The 19,924-nt window shown below is 42.5% G+C and overlaps 1 long non-coding RNA gene across 1 annotated transcript; it reads right to left on the reverse strand.

Annotated features, from left to right (window-relative positions):
- Window positions 1-293: 293 nt before the first annotated feature.
- Window positions 294-19,338, reverse strand: LOC147754650 (uncharacterized). Its single transcript, XR_015317821.1, has 2 exons — window positions 19,123-19,338; window positions 294-635 (listed from the first exon to the last, which is right to left on the reverse strand). It is a non-coding gene; the product is annotated as an uncharacterized LOC147754650 (long non-coding RNA).
- Between the last annotated feature and the right edge of the window lie 586 nt (window positions 19,339-19,924).

Here is a 19,924-nt window from a genome sequence, read left to right on the forward strand (position 1 = left end):
TATTGTTATTTCTTTGGGAAAGCGAATAGCGCTGTTTAATGCCGTCTGAGGGTCGGCATATTCGTGGCTTTAGAACAGAAGGGGGCATCTGTGAGCAGCTGATAGCAACGGATGATGCGTTTACGAGCTTCAATGGTATGAGTTAGATCGTTTGCCGCGAGCAACCCGTTGACTACGTAACATTACATTATAGCGGCATGGAAATGCCGAACTCAAGGAAGCTCTCCACATGGCTCGTATGGCTCTCGACAGTAAAAATGCGCGTACAAGCTCTTACGATAGAGAACACAATATTTTTTCACAAGAAAAAAAACATTTACTTCGCAAAAGATTCTATTCAGGACCTTACATTTAATGAAAACACAATATTTTTAGTCGTTTACAAAACTAATTCACAGCAGAAGATGATGAAGTTACGGCGTTGGTGAATAACTTAGGGCCACGGGTATGCTCTTCAGGTTATTTAGTTATCCTTTGTAGGTCGAAGCCGATAGCACTTCAATAAAAACCTTACGCTGCATCGTTTATAACCGTGTGAGATAATAAAATGAACATAGAGAACTTCTGTAGAGAATATATCGATGTCCGTACGTACGTTTCAAGTGACGCCAGCTTCAAATGCCCGCTTTGTTTGCCTGTAAATACTCGAATATACAAAAAATCTTTAATTTGCAACGCAATAATTATGTGCTACACGAATATGACGATTGTGGCGCTCTCAACGCAGATGCTAAAGCAACTAGGGTAGGCCGATCGCAACTTAATTGTGTCGAACAAACGGGGCATATCGTTAATAAAAAACGCTCCGGTGCCTTTTTTGTTCTCTGTTCCCCTTTACCCATACCATTTGCATCTTCTCCCACCCACTTCTCCGCTAAGTTGGGAGACACAGAGTCGTTGTTTTCCTTGAACGACGCTCTCCTATTTAAAAAGAAGAACAAGTTTACTCCATTTCGCCCTTTCTGGGCCATTATTTCACCTCCTTCTTCCCTCTCGACGTACCGCCATTCGTTTTCATCCACCCTCAACAATGGCCAATGTTTCCATTTCTACTCAAAGGCAAACTCTCTTTCTATTGTTAGATGCTGCTACCGCTAGTATTATATGGCCAGATCCTATTCATATACGTCTGACAGAATATATATACAATTTATGTGGATGAAAAGAACTATTTGCATACGCTAAGTACAAATGCTTATGTAGGCTATTAGATAACTGTGAAGACCATCCGCAGAAATTAGCATACACAGGGAGTTCTATGAAAATACTCCATCATATAATGAGTATGTGTTGAATCTATCGGCAGATCATTCACCATGACTTGATTCATTTAATACGTCTTCGCGAGCTTGTCGCGGCCATCATCTCTTCTGGTTATCTGAGTGTAGATGGTGCCAACTGCCTGGCAGCGGGTTACCTACACCTGCTTTCCCTAAGCGCCTGCGGCATGTGCACTACTCGTTAGTTCAAGCAACGACATGGCAACATTTTGATCGCTTCTCCATGTTAGCTCAGAGTGATGTCAAAGCGATATTAAAGTAACCGAAGAGAGCGTCTCGAGGTCGAGTGAGTTGTTTCCTTTCCAATATCTTAAAAAAATTAAAGTAGTTTTTTTCCTAGTCCGGCTGCCCGACCGTCCAGTTCGCCTGAGTGCACTTTTTTGTCGACAATAAATGACGAACCCCTGGAGTCTAAAAGGAAACGTATTGGTAGCAGGTGGCGATGCCATGAACAAAAGCTCTTATAAGGGCTTTTCAAAATTCCTAAATAACAATTTTACGGTAATATTTGTCTCGTATTCACTACACAGGTGCCCATTTTGTAATGTTCAATCCGATTTCCCAGTAATTTCAATCAAGTCTGTGAATAGCTTGCATTAGTTCTTATATCTGAGTTAGTGGGCAGCTAGGAAGCCCATCATTTTCTGCGTTTGGAACCCAGCGTGTCCACTACACAAACGGAAAGAGTTTGCCACTTGAGTTGTGTAAAAGAGTGCGTGTGAAAGCTCCATGAATTGGATATGTTGCCAACACTCAACATTACTGTGCTACGGCGGAGCCGACATGAATCATAGCACTACGCAGTATCCTATAGCAGCACGGCACGATATAGATGATTCAAATGCAACCAGAACGGCCACGATCGAGAAGATTAGACTTACGATAGACCGTTCGCTAAAACAGCCTGTAAAATGGCACGCTAATCTATTCGTTCTGTGGTTCTACAGGTTAGTTCTGCAATAAACCAGTGGCAATATTCCGCAATAAACCAACCGACCAACTATGGTCGTTGGAAATTGATTGACAAATTAAAGATTGACTAGTGCACATTGACACTTGAGAAGAACCTTCATAATGCAGCAAATAGCCTATCCGCTTTATTCTAGGACAAGGCCAAATTTAGAGTTCCACAAACCCCAATAATATGACGAAAAGAGAGTGCTATGTGTACCGAGCTACAAAAATACCGTGTCGTCTTCAATCCTGAGTTTGTTCCTCAGAGCGAACTAGGGAGTGTTGCCCGACAGGGGCACAAGATATGACCAGTGCTATTGACTAGCTTGCACAGACACTGCAAGAGATCATCAAAGGACGAACACCAGAGGGTGATGGGGTACTCATGGAGGTAACGGTGGAGCGATCTTCGTCGAATCAGCAAATCCTCACGAGACAGGTCGAGCTGCAGGAAGTAGAGGCTAGGGGCGCGATCATAAGGCAAAATGGGAAGGTTTGCTGGTGAAGGGGTAGGATTTCACACACTTGTCGATATCACAGAGTTCCGCGAACTGTTAAACCAGCTTAATAACCACGCTGTGGCTCTCGACTGATTCAAAATAGACAAACGTACGTGTCTTATGTATTTAGTTTTACTCTGTGCGCTACCGGAGGCGCCAATCATCCGACTTTTCAATAGTTTAGGCGATGAATCTTAACGCTGAACTGAGCTCATCAGTGACAACTCATGAGAATTTGTCGGGAGTATTTTTTGAGCGCTTTTAGCAATTGGGCGACATCTATTCACCAAATGCTTTGTCCAAAAGAAGTTCATCAATAAGTGGCTGATGGCGCTGCGAAGAGTCTGCAGCTAGGAAAAAACAATATGCAGTTATGACCGGCGAACGTTTACGCAATGTCGGGTCAGAAAACTGCCAGAGAGCCCAGAATGACTCAAAAGGCGCAACTGATACACAAGAATAATATCTGGATAGATGACCCGGTTTAATGTATGTATCGTCAGGCAAGTGTATTCCTGCTTGGCCAAACACTTTTTGCCAGCTTCCGAGCTAAATGTTCTTAGGTATTAAACGAGCTATGTTCAATGTTTCAGGCATGTATGAAAAAAGTTTTGGATTGGGCGATTGGCACTAATAACGTCATAAGCCGAACTGATGTTGAGTAAGTCAAGAAGATTATTGTATAATTTTATATCAGGATAAACTTATGATGGCAGCCGAAGGAATCAGTTGGAAGGCTTGGACCGCTGGCAACAGGTGATTGTAAGGTAGAAAATAAGGCTGGTAAACCGAAGAATGCTAGGTTCCTTTTAGATTACGCTTTGCAATACAGTTTCATTTCCGGCCAACTATCCAACGAAATTTGCGCAAAAACAATAGGCTACGAATGGCTCTGTCTATGTGCTCTCGAAGGCAAAAGATCAGCTCGTGTTCAACGAACGCCAGTTGTACAGATCAGCAGGCCTTAATCAGCAAAGCAGCTCGTCTCAAGCTGGTTAACATCGGCACCATCCGTCCTTATCAGGCGCTCTTTACAACAACGGCGACAACAAAAGCAAGAACACGGCTCGCAGTAACTTAGTTTGTTGCTGACCGCAGCGGGCAGTTGCGACGAACCCTCATATAGATGACACACTGCTTTTGGTCGACACGAGGTTCGACAACGTCGTCGGAGGACCGCATAACAAGCACGTAAGCAATTCTGTAGCAACCCTACCGGCTCCTGGATGCGATTTTCGAATTTCGAAGCAGCAGAAGTGATCGAGAATCAATTAACGTATCCAGGCAGATTTCCCGGAGGTTATGCACGCGGTATTCGTCGTTTCTTTGACGGACATTATTAAGTTAGAACGAACTAGGAGCCGAACGTAAGCTCGATCGACCTAAATGGAGGCATGGTTAGTTCCCTGACAACTACGATAGCTTCGATCAAACATTTGTGCAATGAACGCATTCATGGTTTGGTTTTTCTATACAATAATAGGATACACCAAAACAGTTAGTCGATGTCGTGTAGTTAGGATCGTGCTGCCGGCAGCCAAAGCGAAATTAACGTCATTAAAGCAGTTCAACTAGCTCACAAATTGTGGCAAGGTGTTAGCATAAAAAGGATGATCCATGTACTTCTGCAATGATGCCCAGGTGGTGCTTGGCTTAACTGGAGCGGTGGGGGCTTTCGTTGAAAATAGGCTTGTTAAAGTCTAGTATCTAACAACTTGTCAGTAGAGGCATTGTCCAGGTGTCCCTAACCCAGCCGATATCCCATCTCAAAATATTTCGATAGCTAAGCTTAATAAACGTCGCTAATGGCTCAAGCTTTCGGTAAAGGCTCAAGTTCAAGAAGACCCAAGCTTGTTCACGGTGCTTCCGGAAGCCAAGTCATTGGTGGTCATTACTGATAAAATGTATTTGTCCGAAAACGGGCTCGTGGCACAGTCCATGTATTGTAGGAAAGGCGTGGAGCGCCCAGATACGTGGACCAATCATAACAGTGGAGCTTGCTAGCGTAAAACATTTCCTGCCTGCCCTTGCTCAAGGCAGATATTTGGGGAGACGAAGCAGAGACTCGTTCGTCCTCCAAAATTCAAGTTTTGCCTTTTGAAAAAATATTCAAACCATTCATCAATAAGTCGTAAGTTTCGGCAGATGATTGACTCAACCCTGCGAGGAGCGATCTATGCACGTAGCTATAAGTCCAGCAGGTCCATGAAAATAAAGTTATGCACATAAAGATTGATGTCATCATGAGTCAGCTACAAAAGCGCTACTAAATCATTCGTACGCAGGTTAATAAGTGTGTCACTCATTATTGCAAAAGCTGCTCAGGAGACTTGACCAAGTTAATGGAGGTCGAAGAGGCCCCACTGCCATCCAGTCGAATCTCAACGAGGCAGTATAGGGTGACAGGTCTCGACTACATTAACCCCTTGCGATACAGACATCTATCGGTGAGCCTAGAGTATGGGTCGCTCTATTTACTTACACTGTCGTTCGATCTCTAGACATGGAAACCGTCGAGGACTTAGTACGGCTCGTCTAGTGGCGGCAAAACGGTTTATCGCAGATAATGCGCTCGCATTTAAGAAAGCAGAACTATGTGGACTTGCCCTCCGGCATGCATTGCGCGGGGGGGAGGATGTCTGCCTAGAGCCAAATTTTCAAAAGGGAATAACATAGGAGCATATTGCACCACCGGCCGCGCGACGAGTAGTTTCTGCAACCGTATGATTCGGACAGTCAAAGGTTGCTTCCATTAGACGATTCGCGGACAAAGACTGTTACTTATAGAATTCATAATGGTGCTCCACGAAATTTACGGCAGCAGTACCACGGCGCTCTACGGGAAAGCGGAGGTCGTCCAGGTGGGCGGTGACGTTTCTATGATATGAAACGATGTCGTGTCGAAGGCCTTCGAAAAACTAGTATTCCACTTAGTCGAGATTACAAGTCACGAGGTTATCGCCTACATGTAGGCAACAGTCGTTAGGTCAGCCGTGGAGGACCCGTTGTCGACAAAGCTGTTTGTTATCGGGGTCTGAGTTACGCAGTAGATTGATTGTAGGTTATATACACGGTAAGTGTATTTGTTGTCGCATACACGTTTAGGTATTGTTTAGTAGGACCTATACATGATCATTTTGTATTTATATTGAGGGTATGGTACCTTGCGTTTGCCGATTTGTCAAATGTGGCCACCTGCGTGAAAAGTACTGACCAACATCATTTAAAGATAATGCACAGCTTGAGTAGATAGTAGATAATGAAACTTAAATAGCTAAACTGCGATGCATTTTATATTACGCTGTAATATTCCCGTCGGCGTGAGTATTGCCTATGAGTGCGTTCGCGGTCGGGTGATCACAAAGGTAAGACTTCGTTCATGCAGGAGAGTTATCTGTATGCGAACTTGTCGTGGCCTTAACTTCCCGTTGTTGTCGGCACGCGCTGGCTGGCGACTTGGCGCCACCAACCGCCATTAAGGTAAGTGGGGGAAAGCGTCTAGTATTTTGCCTGGTCGGACTGCCCGACCATTACGGTGAGCTGAGTACATGCTTTGTCCACAATAACGAACCCCTTGTTTATAAAAGAAGAGATACAATCGTTGTAACCAATTTTACGATTTTCTAAATCCAATAAATCCACCACATTGCAATTCGTATACCCTATGTTTTCGATGATGTCAGTTTTTGTATCTGAGCTGGTGAGCGTGCAGGAAGCCTGTAGCTCTATATACTATTTTTATCTACGCTATAATCCGCGAATGTCCTTTGCGCACTATTTTGAATTATGAATACAATACGAACTTGTATTTCAAACTTCAACAACAAGGTTGAACTCAGTACGCCAAAGTTGCGACATTACAATGTGTTCCCTAAGGCTTCCAACCAATCGCGTCTAGGCCTGATGGCCAATTTACGATCCGAACTGCATGCGTATATGTATCTGTGGATCCGAGCGATCAGTTTATGCAAATTGTAATCGGCAGTTAAACGGGAGCGGAACAAGGCGGCCTCCACACGAATTCCTGTTCGTTTCAATTCGGAAACAGTTCCCGCTGACCTATCAGTGAGGAGCTGTGACGCTGCTGCTGCTGCTGCTGCTCCTGTTGTTATTGCTGTTAGTCCTGCCCAGATCTCTGTGCTTTCCTACTTCTGATTCTTCTTCTGTTTCGCTACCAGTTCATTTACTTAATATCCTTTGCCCTCTATTCAAGCCACGTACAGACGTTTAAGCTTTACAATCGCAGCGACACAGAAGAGCTGTCTATCGAACTGACAAACCCTGAGCAAACAACTCCCGTAGATTTATTTATGCCGTTACTTTAAGATAAGGCTTCGGTTGTTATTCTGTGCGCATTTTAAGATGGCTTTAAACACGGACTAATGAAGGTGCTATAGATATGAATGAGCTTGAAACATAATGAGTTCGATAGAAAATCGTTTTTAGGATTACCGCTATTTTTTCATCTCAACGGTATAAAAAAACTGGACAAAATCATAGGCCCATGCACTGCAAGGATGCCTCGAATTTATGATGTACATAGATCAAAAATGTCACTTTTATAATAACTGATTTAGCCTAAAAAATACGAAGACATTTTAAAGGCCTATTTAACTGGCATATGATTCTCTACGATGATATTGCGGAAATAGACTATTTCTTTTAAGCTCGAACAGCCATTCGGTAGCGTTGCGTACGTTCCTTGCAAATATTCTTCCCCGAGGTTTCGTTTCTTTTAGAAGAAAATTCTTTTCTTCTAACTTATCAATATACTCGACAGTGATGCTGCCCTTGATGGCGCGAACCTCAATCAACTGGGAAAGGATCCGAACTATTCTCAAATACTACGTACACCCTTGAAAATTACTCTGAAATTGCGTGATTGTTTGATGGCGAGATATCCGTGCAGGCATAAAAAAACTCTCTTCTTAAAAGTAGTGGCCACACAACTTATTCATATCGTATCAACGACAAGTAACACTCACCAGGAAGTTTAGCATAACTTGTAGAAAAGCCAACTGCGCCGAACGAAATCACTGGGACGTTTTTGGCTATGTGAACTTAGAATATATACTTGTTCTAGTACAGGAGGTGTGAACTTCAATTTCTCATAAGCTGTCGATTATTCCACTCTCGTGCCTTTTTCAGGAACACACCGATAACTAATGTGAACAATTAATTAAACAATATACATAAATTAGATAGATCAATGACACTTTTCAGTTATACCCCACCCAATTCGCACAAATCTGCCTGAAAGTCATGGCGCCTATTCCTTGGTAGATCCGGCGTATATCCAATATGTCTATCTCATTGTTTCTGGGCGGAGCTCGATTAAGTATTGACATGATTGTGGGTAACTGCCAGCATCACATAAGCTAATAACTTCCTAGTCCTGACTGCCAGCGGGAGCCTGGCAAAAGGCTTCTTCCTGCTGCTACTGCTGCTGCAAAGCACGAGGATAGGAGGGGCATCGCTGCAACAGTGGCGATGGCAGACCCTACTCATTTCCGCTAAGGAGAAAGCGTCATTCAGCAGCTCTTGCGTGCTATTGCTGCATTATTATTAGTTGCCGCTGGGCTGGCACGCCCAACCCCTCTGCATCGGGCGTCATTGTCGGCATCACCCGTCATAATGATTTGCAGATGCATGAACCCCATCAATTCATATTGTACACAAATTTATATAGACTGTACAGTCAAATTAGTACATTTGAAAATGACTCGGATGTATCGTCTCATTGAGTTCAACTTTATATAGCATTGAATAAATTTGTAATTTAGATTTAGATGGTATGTCACTCAGGCAATATTAGACAGTCATTTGGCCAAGTAATATAAAATTTTTCAAGCTTTATTGAGCGAAGTCAAGGTAAACTCGATGGACTTAAGCTACACCAGAAAATATAGCTCCCAGAAAGTACCGTTTACAGTAATGTCGCTCATAATGTGTGAAAGTTTCACACTCGACCGAACTTATATGGTAACATTCAGCAACCTATATTCGAGTGTCAGCTAATCAATAATTAGGAACACTTATGACCAGTCCCTTCAGCATGTTGGATACACACGTAGTGTTCGAATGTGCGCAGACTTAACGATAGGCGACCCGAAATGACATCATTTGCACAGTGCTAGAGTAATGCTACCCTTTTCAGGGGCAAAAAAAACTGTCGTTTATCACCTGTTTCTTTAGCATCTGCACGCGACCTCCAATCAAAAAGCCAGACAAGGAAAAATTCGTTTGGTATTTGTGTGTGTTCGATCGTTGTGCTGTGACATCTGAGCTCAAGCACAAGTGGTTTGGTGCCCTATGGTGGTGAAGATATACACAGAGCAAAATTGAGAGGAGAACAGAGAGCTTATTGCGGTAGACTTCCCGTAATGCGTGTTTTTGTTACTGTATGACTTCAAGTGGTGCCGTCTGTATTGGCTAGTCTCATTAGCGCCAGCGGCGGTGGCGCCTGTGGACTGCCAATACCGTAGACAAGTAAGGTTTATGTAAACGCTGCAAAACTGATCCATACCTTTTTCCTTCGTGTGTTTCCGTAAATGGGCCTACGTGGACGATCATTCGACACTGGACTCACCATCACCGCGCTGCGTCGAGGTCGAGAGCGCCAACGCTGTATTTCGTACGCACAATACAAACGAAAACCCACTCTATCGCGACTACTACTAGCCTACATGGCGGAACTGGCCGTCATCCATAACGAATAAAGAACAGGTCCGAGGCCAAGGAAACTCCCTTCTCTCTCTCTCCGCACCGTCGAAGGCAAGGCACATACGACCGCTTCCATCATTTTAGGAGGAAAACGCAAGCGGATTGCCAAGACAATCGATCGTCATTCCCAAGGCCTGCATTTTATGGCTCCAGGCTAGAACTCGGAGCCTAGTTCAGTGCTGCTAAGCGCCGTGTGCGGTCATTGAATTACCATAATAATACGCCAAATCAGATCATTAAAACAATTATTTATATCGCTGTGCCAAGGGACTAAACCACTGGGGATGAATCCCTTGGATCTATAATGTATTTAATTGACGAATTTCGTTGTTTGCAGCCCAATGTGCTATTCATTTGATATAACTAAATAGGCGAACAAGAGGATGACGTATGGAATCGGAAATCAGAAACGTATTAGGACAACATGAAAAGAATACTTACGTTCCAATGACGCTAGCACCAAGTCCTTCTATAAATGAACAAAGGAGATAATCTACAAAGGACAATGCGATGCGAAATAAATATACAGGTGCTATTAGAAAAAGGTACACGAACACAAAAAAAGGCCTGAGAACTTGATATTACTCGCCTCTGAAATTTCTACCTGCATTGAGATCCATAAGTCTGCTTGTATTCTGAATTGAATATTTTCTTCGAAAAAAAAAAAAAAACAGAAAAAATTCTTGAACTCTTGACACGTCAAAGAACTTTGTTTTTGATCTAACAGACAAGCTGGGATGGCCGTATACTATGTCCGATATAATGAATAATAGCTTTAAAGTGCAAGTTGAAAGTTGAGGCTGGATCGGACGCAAAACGTTTTGAGCTCCAAGGGCAAAGGCATCAATCTCATATCAATTTTTTCAATCAGCTCTGTTTCTTTTAATGACAGAAAATCTTTGTTTCGACGAAACTCGCTTGTTCATTGGTTTTTACTTCGATAACGTATTATAAAACTATGCACTACGCCATTTTTAAAAAAATTCCTCAATAATTTACGTCGAAATGTAAACTGTTATATAAATATGGCGGTATGATTTGTACTACAGCATAGGTTTAATGTGAGCGGTTATATTATATTAACAACCCACTACGCAAAGAGCCTGTCCCCAAGGCGTCTGCTCTTACTTTATCGTTTAATTTAGTGAGTTTCACTTTGCAACTTATTTTCGGAAAGTAACACAAATTGTACTATCTGGCTGAAAAATGGTGCTTTTTTTAAAATTTTTAATTAAAGTTTTAAAGAATTTAGCTAAAAGTATTGCTTCCACGTCCCTTATATTTTCCTACCACAGACAAGGCGGCCATTAATACTAAATGACGCCCTTAATCAAACTGTAACATTATTATAAATTTCTTTGTGCTTTTTTTGTGTGTACTATAAATGCACATGCAACATTTGAATCGATTTTTCTCCATTGTGCCATATGAACTTTTTTAAGAAGCCCAGCGTGTCCAAAAACACTTCGCCTCTTCAAGTTCCCGCCACCTTCCGACACCCATTAGACGACTGCCTTCCAGCAAGAAACGAAAAGGTGGATCCACGTCTGGATTTTAACCTAGACCACATATCCCGCCAGTCTAGCAGGGAAGCATTTGTCCCCTACGCCATCATACGATTCATGTTTTAAATAAACGTCTGCATGTCTATATGTTTGCAAGTTTAGAACAAGCTACGAATTGTTTATCTAAACGGGAATCTGACATTGAATCTTGACGCATGCTCGGATTGAAATCGGATTAAGGCAAATGTATGGATGTCCTATTCAACAGCACACTATCGTACATAATTTGTCTGTTTAAGTGACCAAGAAGATGTTATTAATGCCGCTGAAACCACCAAGCGAAACCGAGTTACTAATATTCCATATTAGAAGAGCAACGAACATTGCTGCTTGGGCTTGTTGATGGCTTTTATATCGAAATGTAGCCCTGCCTGCGCCGTATTTCTAAAGGCTTTCGTCTAACTATTCTATGGTTAAAAATAGTCATGCAATTTATAAGGCTCCTTCAGTCGAAGTTTTTATATAAGCCTTTAAACTTGCTTATCCTAGCATGCACTGGACACTGGACATAGATGGCCGCTAATCGTCTTCCAGAAACCATTCGCATAACTCGATCTGTTTTGCGTAATAACGGCTCTGAACAGTGCAGCATCAGTTCTACGGATAATTTTTAATGCGCACTGTCCTTCACATACGCCCATAGAGAAAAACGAGAGCAGTCGATTAAAGGCCCAGGACGATCGACCTGCTTGGGAACATGACTCATTGTGGTGAAGTCGTTTCTGGGCGCTCACCCTTTGCTTCCGCGAGACAACTTGGTTTGTTCGAGTAGACATTCAGTTCACAATGAGCTTCATCAGAAAAAAAAATGATCTGATCGAAAAGGTCGCTTGCGTGAACTATGCAATCAGCGATTAAATGAGGCGACAGTTGTTGAGTGACCAATACCCTGTAGGGATAAAGACGCCGCTCTTACTTCTAAGTGCGTCGTAGAATGTTTTCCGCTAGATCAGACTGTTGGTTACAACGTTGCATTGGGGTCGTTGAGGACCTTCTATTATAGCGATACTGCAAACTATCTGTCTGGTTCAATTTATTGATCTCAGTTTATCGGCAAGTGCGCCAATCCTTTCAAATTTCTTGCGCCACTTGCGGAAAGTGACTGTAGTTAAAAGGTGAGTTTTTACGTAAACAAATGATGTTCCTTGCTATAATATCGCATACTAGCAAACCATAAACATCACTATAGTTAAGGTTTATCAGTCTGCTAATCTGTAATTGTTTGCGAGTACAGCGGGGACTGGCCGAATCGAAATACAAACATTTCGCTTATCATACATAAATTTCATTGTGAACGTATGAGAATGAAAACAAAAAAAACTCTAGATTCAATGCCTGTAGTCTTAGTAGGTAACGTGTTTGCTACTTAGTTCTAAAGACATTATAGTCTAGGTTCGAACCAGGGCATACGCAGAGTTCGTTTCGTGATACCTGACGTAAAAGTCCAGCAGGACATGCGGTTAGTGTGCAGCATAGTCAGTTGTGCCGACCAGCCTTGTGCAAATAAAACTAAGGTCTGAGAGATGTCCAAAACGAATAAAAGAAAAGAGAAATCCATTGGAGTTGCTAATAAATGGTTATTAGGCCATCGTCAGTTTTAGTCATCTCAACAATGCACGATAATACATACGTGCATATATATGATATGCCTATCTCTAATAATAAATAAGAGGCATTCCAAGTAGAAGGTGTCGGTCTTTTTAAATGTGAGTATTAAATACAAGGCAAATAAACGTTTCAATGTGTTTTTGTGCCTTCGCTTTTCTATACTTTCGTCTGAAAGGTGCTACTTGAAGAAGTTAATGTCTATTTTCTTTAAAATGTCTGGAACTTCGATCGCAGAAGTGGGTCGCGATAACGGAAGTAACGTGGCTATAGTCGAGGTGTTGCTCGTGAAATGGAACTCTGTAAATTAGGTTTGTGTTGAGCTATTTCTTAATTATGTTAGACAGTCATTTGCTCTTAGTGAGGGTAGTTCAGTTCTTTCTGGCGATTTGCGTGGGTGTCTGTTTGTCTGGTTAGTGAGCGAGCGAGCGAGCGTTTGGGAATTGCTACGAGTTGTGAAGCAGTAATGTGCGCCACTTTAACCAGGAAAAGCCGGCCTGGAACCGCCGAACAGAGAGCAGATAAGGTGATTATGTCGAGCTGCTACGGCGGTTCGCTTCCCGCCGTTGCCGCTAGGGTCAAAGCGGCTGAAGACTCTGAGTAGTCTGCGGCGTAAGTCGTGGTCGTATTTCATCGTTAGAGATCACCCGCTAGCACGGTTTCTACTAGCAGGCTTTTCGGTGCCGCTATGCTCACGTCGTTCTTGTTGTCGTCATCGTTGTTGTAGCTGCTACTCTGACTTCGGAAGGATGATGGCCACGCTATCTGCAGAGCCGCTACTAAACAGGGGTTCTAGATAGGTTGCATTTTACAACAAAGGACGACGCCATACAAACCAACACCAGCAGCGATGAGCTCGGCAATAACAAAATTAGTGAAATCTCTCCGTCTGCAATGCCCGTAGGGGGGGAGGGAACAAATCAAATACAACTCACTGCCTCGGTAGTTCCATGAAACCGAGACTGAGACCGAAAGTGAATGATAATTATTGAAATTGGGACAAATATTCTCGTAAAGTATTACGACAGTTGAATGACATTCTTTTAATTGTGAATGATTCTTCGACGTACATTTAACAATCACGAGATTGAAGTACCTCCGAGGAAGGGTAACCTCAAGGCCATGCGCCAAAGCCATAGTAAGTCCTAATGTAAGGGCACAACATTTTATAGAAACCAAACAAGCGTCAAAATAATTTAATAATCGAGAGCGAGAAAATAATAAGCTGGCACTTGGCTGGTATTTCTTTTTGTCTGTTTCTCTTTTAGCCACTGGAAAATTTTGTTTTGGACATCGCGGAGCCGTTGTGGCATTATTTCTAATAGTGTTCAATTCTTGTTGAAGGATTCCTACACAATCGCTTTTCATTCGTCACCTACGCTGGTTGAGCATCGCGTCGTCTACCAGTAGGAGGCCACAACTCGCACTTTTTTAACTTCTCTGACCCTGTGCCCGCAATCGCCCTCTTGCATTCTCACGATAACTGCATTGCCGTATTGCTTCGCTACTATGTTAGTGCATGTAGAAACGTCGTCTGATGGAGTGTCGCACTTCGGATGGCTGGACACGAATAAGGCTGCTGCCGCAGCTGGCAGCCTTAAGGTAACAGCAAGGTCACAGGCCTCAGTGTCCATCTCTCCACACGTACAGAGCTGTATAGTGTACAGAACTCGCGTGGCGTTCCATTCGAAATCGGGCCGAAATTGCACGATCAAAACTGTTCCTTTATTGTCTCATATGGAACAAGCAATGACTCAATGGGAAAAAATCGTCTAGTAGAATTCAGCAGACGTCTCAAACGAGCGCATATTGATTCATAGGTCTAACGTTTCTGGATAGAATTACTTATCTCGATTTATGTATGTCGTGCAGGACAGGAGAACGTGCACGAGTATTTTGCAGGTTTTTTACATCTAGCTAGAACTTTTTGCAGGAAGACAATGAAAACAGATATTAATAATAATTAATAGTGATCGATCTTAGCAGTTAACAGCTAATTCCCATGTAGGGCATGTTGGGTAGCTAAAATAAGACAGAGTCGTCATAATATGTAACGATACAAACTTAGTACGTGCTTCAACTTTAAGCCGCCATTGCCGCTATACATACGATGACGCAATGCCGATACAAGCGCATTGCCGTAACGAGGAGTGAGCCAATCTAGTAAGCAGTGACGTGTATTAATACGTTATCACCTTTTTGAGAGCTTCCGCGGACGAGCAAGAGAACTTGTGCTTGATCGCAGAATGTATTTTAGCATACGCCATATTAGTGATACACTGGGTTGCATATAAACGGAACGGAACTCTTGTATATAGTACAAGACAGAACCGAACGAGGCTATAACAACTGGTACTTAACACGTAACAACTTAAAGCGGTACTTTTTGTCTACAAAATCTAAGCCTTTGTATTTAACATACGAACAACACTCGAAGAATAATCCGTCAGCATCTTTCTTGGTAACCATGGACGTTACCCTACACGAAGCAGTCCGGCCAGACTGGAACTTTTGTTTGGTCCTTTTTCGCTGTTATAAGATACGAAGGTCACCGAGAGTATAAAGATCGCCACGTGAATTATGGATTCACGCAGCGCATGCACGTAGGGTCTCTGTTCGGACAAAATTACAGACAGACAGCGCTCGACTGCTATGAAGTGATCGTCCAGCTTTCTGTCGCCATTATTTGAAAAGAACTAGCAGTGGTCAGAAGGCCCGCACTGCTCAAGGGTAAACAGAAGCGTCCGGATTCGATTGAACAGGGAGAGACACTTTCCGACATCGCGGCTTCAGGATATCCTGCTGCGTAACAAATGAATACCTACACAAAAATGCTGTTATCATCCTCATTATCTCACAATGCGTCGTGAGTAGTTCGTTGTTTTCTAAGCTTTTGGAATATTATAGAAGAATAAGCCGTAAGCATTTTTAAGCCAACTCACAAATAAATAAATAAAGTGCCGGGATAATATGCGTCTACTCCTTTGCTTTACTTTGATCATCTATTTTCGTTGCAGTACTTAGGCGTTTCTAGGTAAAACGCCGATTTCAGCAGGACAGTATTTACACGCACGGTTTTAAATGTATTCGCAGCGCAATCCAGACATAAGCCAGCGAGCTGTATAGTAATAATAAGGATATGGCAAAAAATAGCTATTTGGTCTTTCTGGACGAGTCGAAGGCTTTTAAGACAAGGAACAAGAGCCATTAAATAATTAGCAAACCCCGAACGGAAAAAATGGCACAGGACCTTTAAATCGGAGCTTTTGTCATGAGCATAAACTAGTGAGCTAGTCGATAGTAATATGTCAAGACTTGTGAGATATCCGCTCAATGAAGTGCATCGTTATCCCAGAGGTTCAAATCTGGGCTGGTCGGGGGCTACTCTAGAGCATGCATGTTATATTCCCAAAAAGCTAACGTGTACTCGAAGAAAATAAACGTCGGCCGAAGGATTGCTTTTATCAACGATAGGTACATACTCTAGCATGTGGGTCAGCCATAATTTCTGCAATTGATTTTTGCGTTGATAAAAAATATTCTCTCGTACGGCAGAGATCGAGGACGGCTCGCTGATTTACCATTGAGGGAACCGAGGAGCACATCGTGGCGATCAAATCCTTGTGCTTAATTGTTCCTGAAGAACATGTGTCTTACTTTAATCACCCATCTAAGGTGCACCTGAGGTTTTCGTAAATCATCCGTGACACGTGTACGCTTATCTTCTGCAGCCGATATCAGAGTGTTAATCTAGTATGGCCCAAAAGGTTTATAATCCCGGTGGGAGTTGGCGCCGCGTAAAGACATTATGTAAAAACTGATCCTGGCTTGAATTCCGAAAACGGCGCATTGTTTTTCGCCATAGCGAACGTGCTGCTTTTTTCTAAGAAAAAAAACGCTTTCTTCTGGTACCAAGAATAGCGGATAGAGGCATTCTTGCTGCACCAAACAATTCGCCAGTACTTACTTAAAGCTGAACACCTAACACTATCTATATACAGGGTGGAATATATATATATATATATATATATATATATATATATATATATATATATATATGTAATGTGCATCTACTTATTCTTTGAGTGAAGAACACGGTTCGTGGTAGAAAGTACAATATCACTTCCTTAATACAGCTGAAGCAGCGTCATCTCATCGTGGCAATTGCTCACGCTCTCTTTTCAGCTGCAGTTCTTGCCGCGTGCGGGTCTGATGCTGAAGATTCAGATTGTACAACGGTTATCACGAAGTGTATTGTATTTGCTTTTTTCACTCGCTCGGTTTTTCTTTGAACGTACCTTATGTATTATAGCACAGACTCTGTTTGTTCTGTTGTTTTTGAGGAGGCGCTTTCCATTAAGAATCAATTTTGTACCACATTTCGGTTCTTCAATTTTTCAATGCTATAGAATCTGCAGCTTTAACGCAATGTTATTGACATTGTAATGCGGGGTTTTAGATCTAATTAGCGAAGTATATATATATACACAGTGAGTTTTAGTCTGGGTCTAAAGCTTGTGGGGAATACGTTCTTTCTCTTTTTATGCTGTTTATCGTAACGGTAGGCACACATCATTCTTCCCAGATATCAAATGGACACAGACCCAGTATTGATGCCAAATTTTCGATTAAAAAAAACCTCGAATAATTTATCAAGTAGCGGTAAAGAAACATTGGCGCTTCGGCAGTTAGAAATATTCAATATACATCCAAATTCAGCTTTTCCCTAGGCAGGATATTAAAGTCTCATCAGCCCTGAAGATTACCCTCGTCCTCGTTCTTGTTAAAACTTTTCAGCGCATCGACCGCTCGTCATCCCTTGCATTCCCTCCCGCCCACCTGTGGCCACAGATGGGCAACTCGATGCTGCTGTTGACTCAATTTTTCGATAAACCCCATAAATTTTGAATCCAATTAGGCGCGTACCCATGTACGAAAATAAGAGTTACTAACTACAAATTACTCATATTAAATAGTACAGCGTCAACGAGCATGCCGAGGGGGTCAAAAAGCATAACTTGGTAGAAGGCTTCGCCGTCATACAAATGTCACCTCAGGATTATCGGAGATGACTCGTTCGAACGTTGCCACGATCTGTACTTCACAGTAGAAGTAAGTACCTTCAACTATATTTTTTTTCATCAGGTGATCTACTTCTTTGCCAATTGCATGACTTCAAAATAGCATGATTGTATTTATGAACAAATTCTAAAAGTTTCTACAGAATGCCGATTACGTTTTAAGACGATAGAAATGACTCTATCGTTATATCTATATTTGTTTGATTGCTTACTCTGTCTGCTAATTAGAGCCTTACTTTTCACGCTAGTAGATATTCATACGTCACTTCTCAAAGATATTGACTACATGTAGAAATAAATATATGATTCGACCAGCGAAGTGGTTTTCGCAAGAGATCAATATCGATTCTAAAGTGAGTGCGCTTGTTCTTCGTACAGAAAATACGTAAATCCATATATACTATATGTACATCTACATCAGTATGTTGGCAACTTATCAACTGTCAAATGTTTGTCATTGACAGATTTCGTGCTGTGGTGCAAGAGAGCTGCTGGTCTTCTATTGTAAATTTAGAATCGTTCAAACTTTCAGAGACGAGACGGGTACTCGCGTTTGTTTTTACTGGAATTCCCACGCATCGTTCAGAAGGTTACTTGCGGAAGCTGTTAAGAGCTAACGACCACATGCCTTATTAATACGTAGCATTAATCCTTTTGCCTCGCAGGCCAAGACATTCTGCCCGTCCAGTCCAACTCAAAGGGACCTAAACAAATATATGGATGCAGGAACGGGGAACCGATAAGCAAGAAAAAAGAATTTTCTCGAGGGAAACGACTAGACCGCTTGGGCTTTTTGATATTCGATTAGAGTGTTAGTGATACGATTTCAGGTGCATCGTGCGGTGCACTACATAGCCTTTAAAAGGAGCTTGCAAAAGCTAAAAGCCCCCGCCCAGCCTAACGTTTCGTTAAGCTCTCGAACTAGTTCTAGAGAGGCAACTGCTTCTAATCAGCTTCTGCTGTTCTCAATCTGCTGTCCGTGTATAAAGTAACGCGGTGCTAATGCATATCGACGTATTTGTGTTAAGAAAAACTCTGTAGGATTTATCCGTCAAAATAATTTACGATTTCTACTCTACAATGCGTCTAACATCAATTTTCTACGATCTATAGTTTTACCCTTTGGAGATAGGTGGACTACAAAAAATAGACAGCTTCTCCTCTAGCTAATTTGCTGGCGTTCGCTTATAGTTTTTAGTTTCTTCTAAAAGTGGAGATCATTAGCCTAAGGCGCGCCCATTGTATCCGCTAAGTGAAAGAGGTTAGAGTTTAGTAGATTAGCGACACAAAGATACAAATATATATATCAGCTAACGTTCTGCTACAATTCCAACAGTTTCGCGCAGACAACCTTACTACAACTAAAATGTAATCTAGCTAATTCTACCACAGGCTATAACTGTGATCGTCTCACCTGCGGTTTTCCTACGAGCCTTACGGGCTCGGTCTCCTGAGGAGATCTCTGTCTACTTAGTGGAGATTCTCCCGTTATCCAATGGGTGCTTATGTGTCGCGAGGCGTTTGTGCGGGCGGGCTGCGGTAAAGCGACCGAGTCTTTTTAACAGTGTTTATAGCCGTACGTACGTTGTCTTCCGGCAAAAAAGGCAACGGTGCCATGCTAGAACTCTAGTCCCCGTCGGTTCCGAAAGCCACGTCAGACTGTTGCTGCTTTGGGCTGGTGAGTTATCTAGAACTGGAGGTCACTCAGACAGTCAGTGTGCGATGAACATAACAACGAACAGTACCACAAGCGATCGTATGATGTGTTTCGTTCAGTGAACTGGGAAACTCACCAACGTCTACCCAAGCCAGGACCAAAGCTGCCTCATATTTTCTCCTTGAACCCATCTGCGTCTAGCTCAGGCGCCTGGGGCGATAGGAAAAAAACCTGACTGGACGATGTGACAGCAAGACCATCAGGCGAAACGACCTCTCGCTCTCGCCATCAGCCGGGCTCTGAACCTTGAGATAGAGAAATTGCAGGTTTACACCGGCGCAATAATATATGCGATACGTTACGCCATACGGTGCTTTACTGCAACTACTGTTTTACCACCAGTAGCCGCTACGGGACTTTATTAGAAATAGCTTCGCTGTCCAGTTAGGTCGACGGTCAATATACATCTACATAGTAATTACTAAATTTCAAGACGATACAACAGCTGACATGAACAATAGAATCGAGGGAAATCAGATCAGCTATTCTTTGTGCCCTT

The sequence above is a fragment of the Varroa destructor genome, unplaced genomic scaffold (assembly GCF_002443255.2).
Source record: "Varroa destructor unplaced genomic scaffold, Vdes_3.0 BEIS01000007.1, whole genome shotgun sequence".
NCBI classification, from domain to species: domain Eukaryota; kingdom Metazoa; phylum Arthropoda; class Arachnida; order Mesostigmata; family Varroidae; genus Varroa; species Varroa destructor.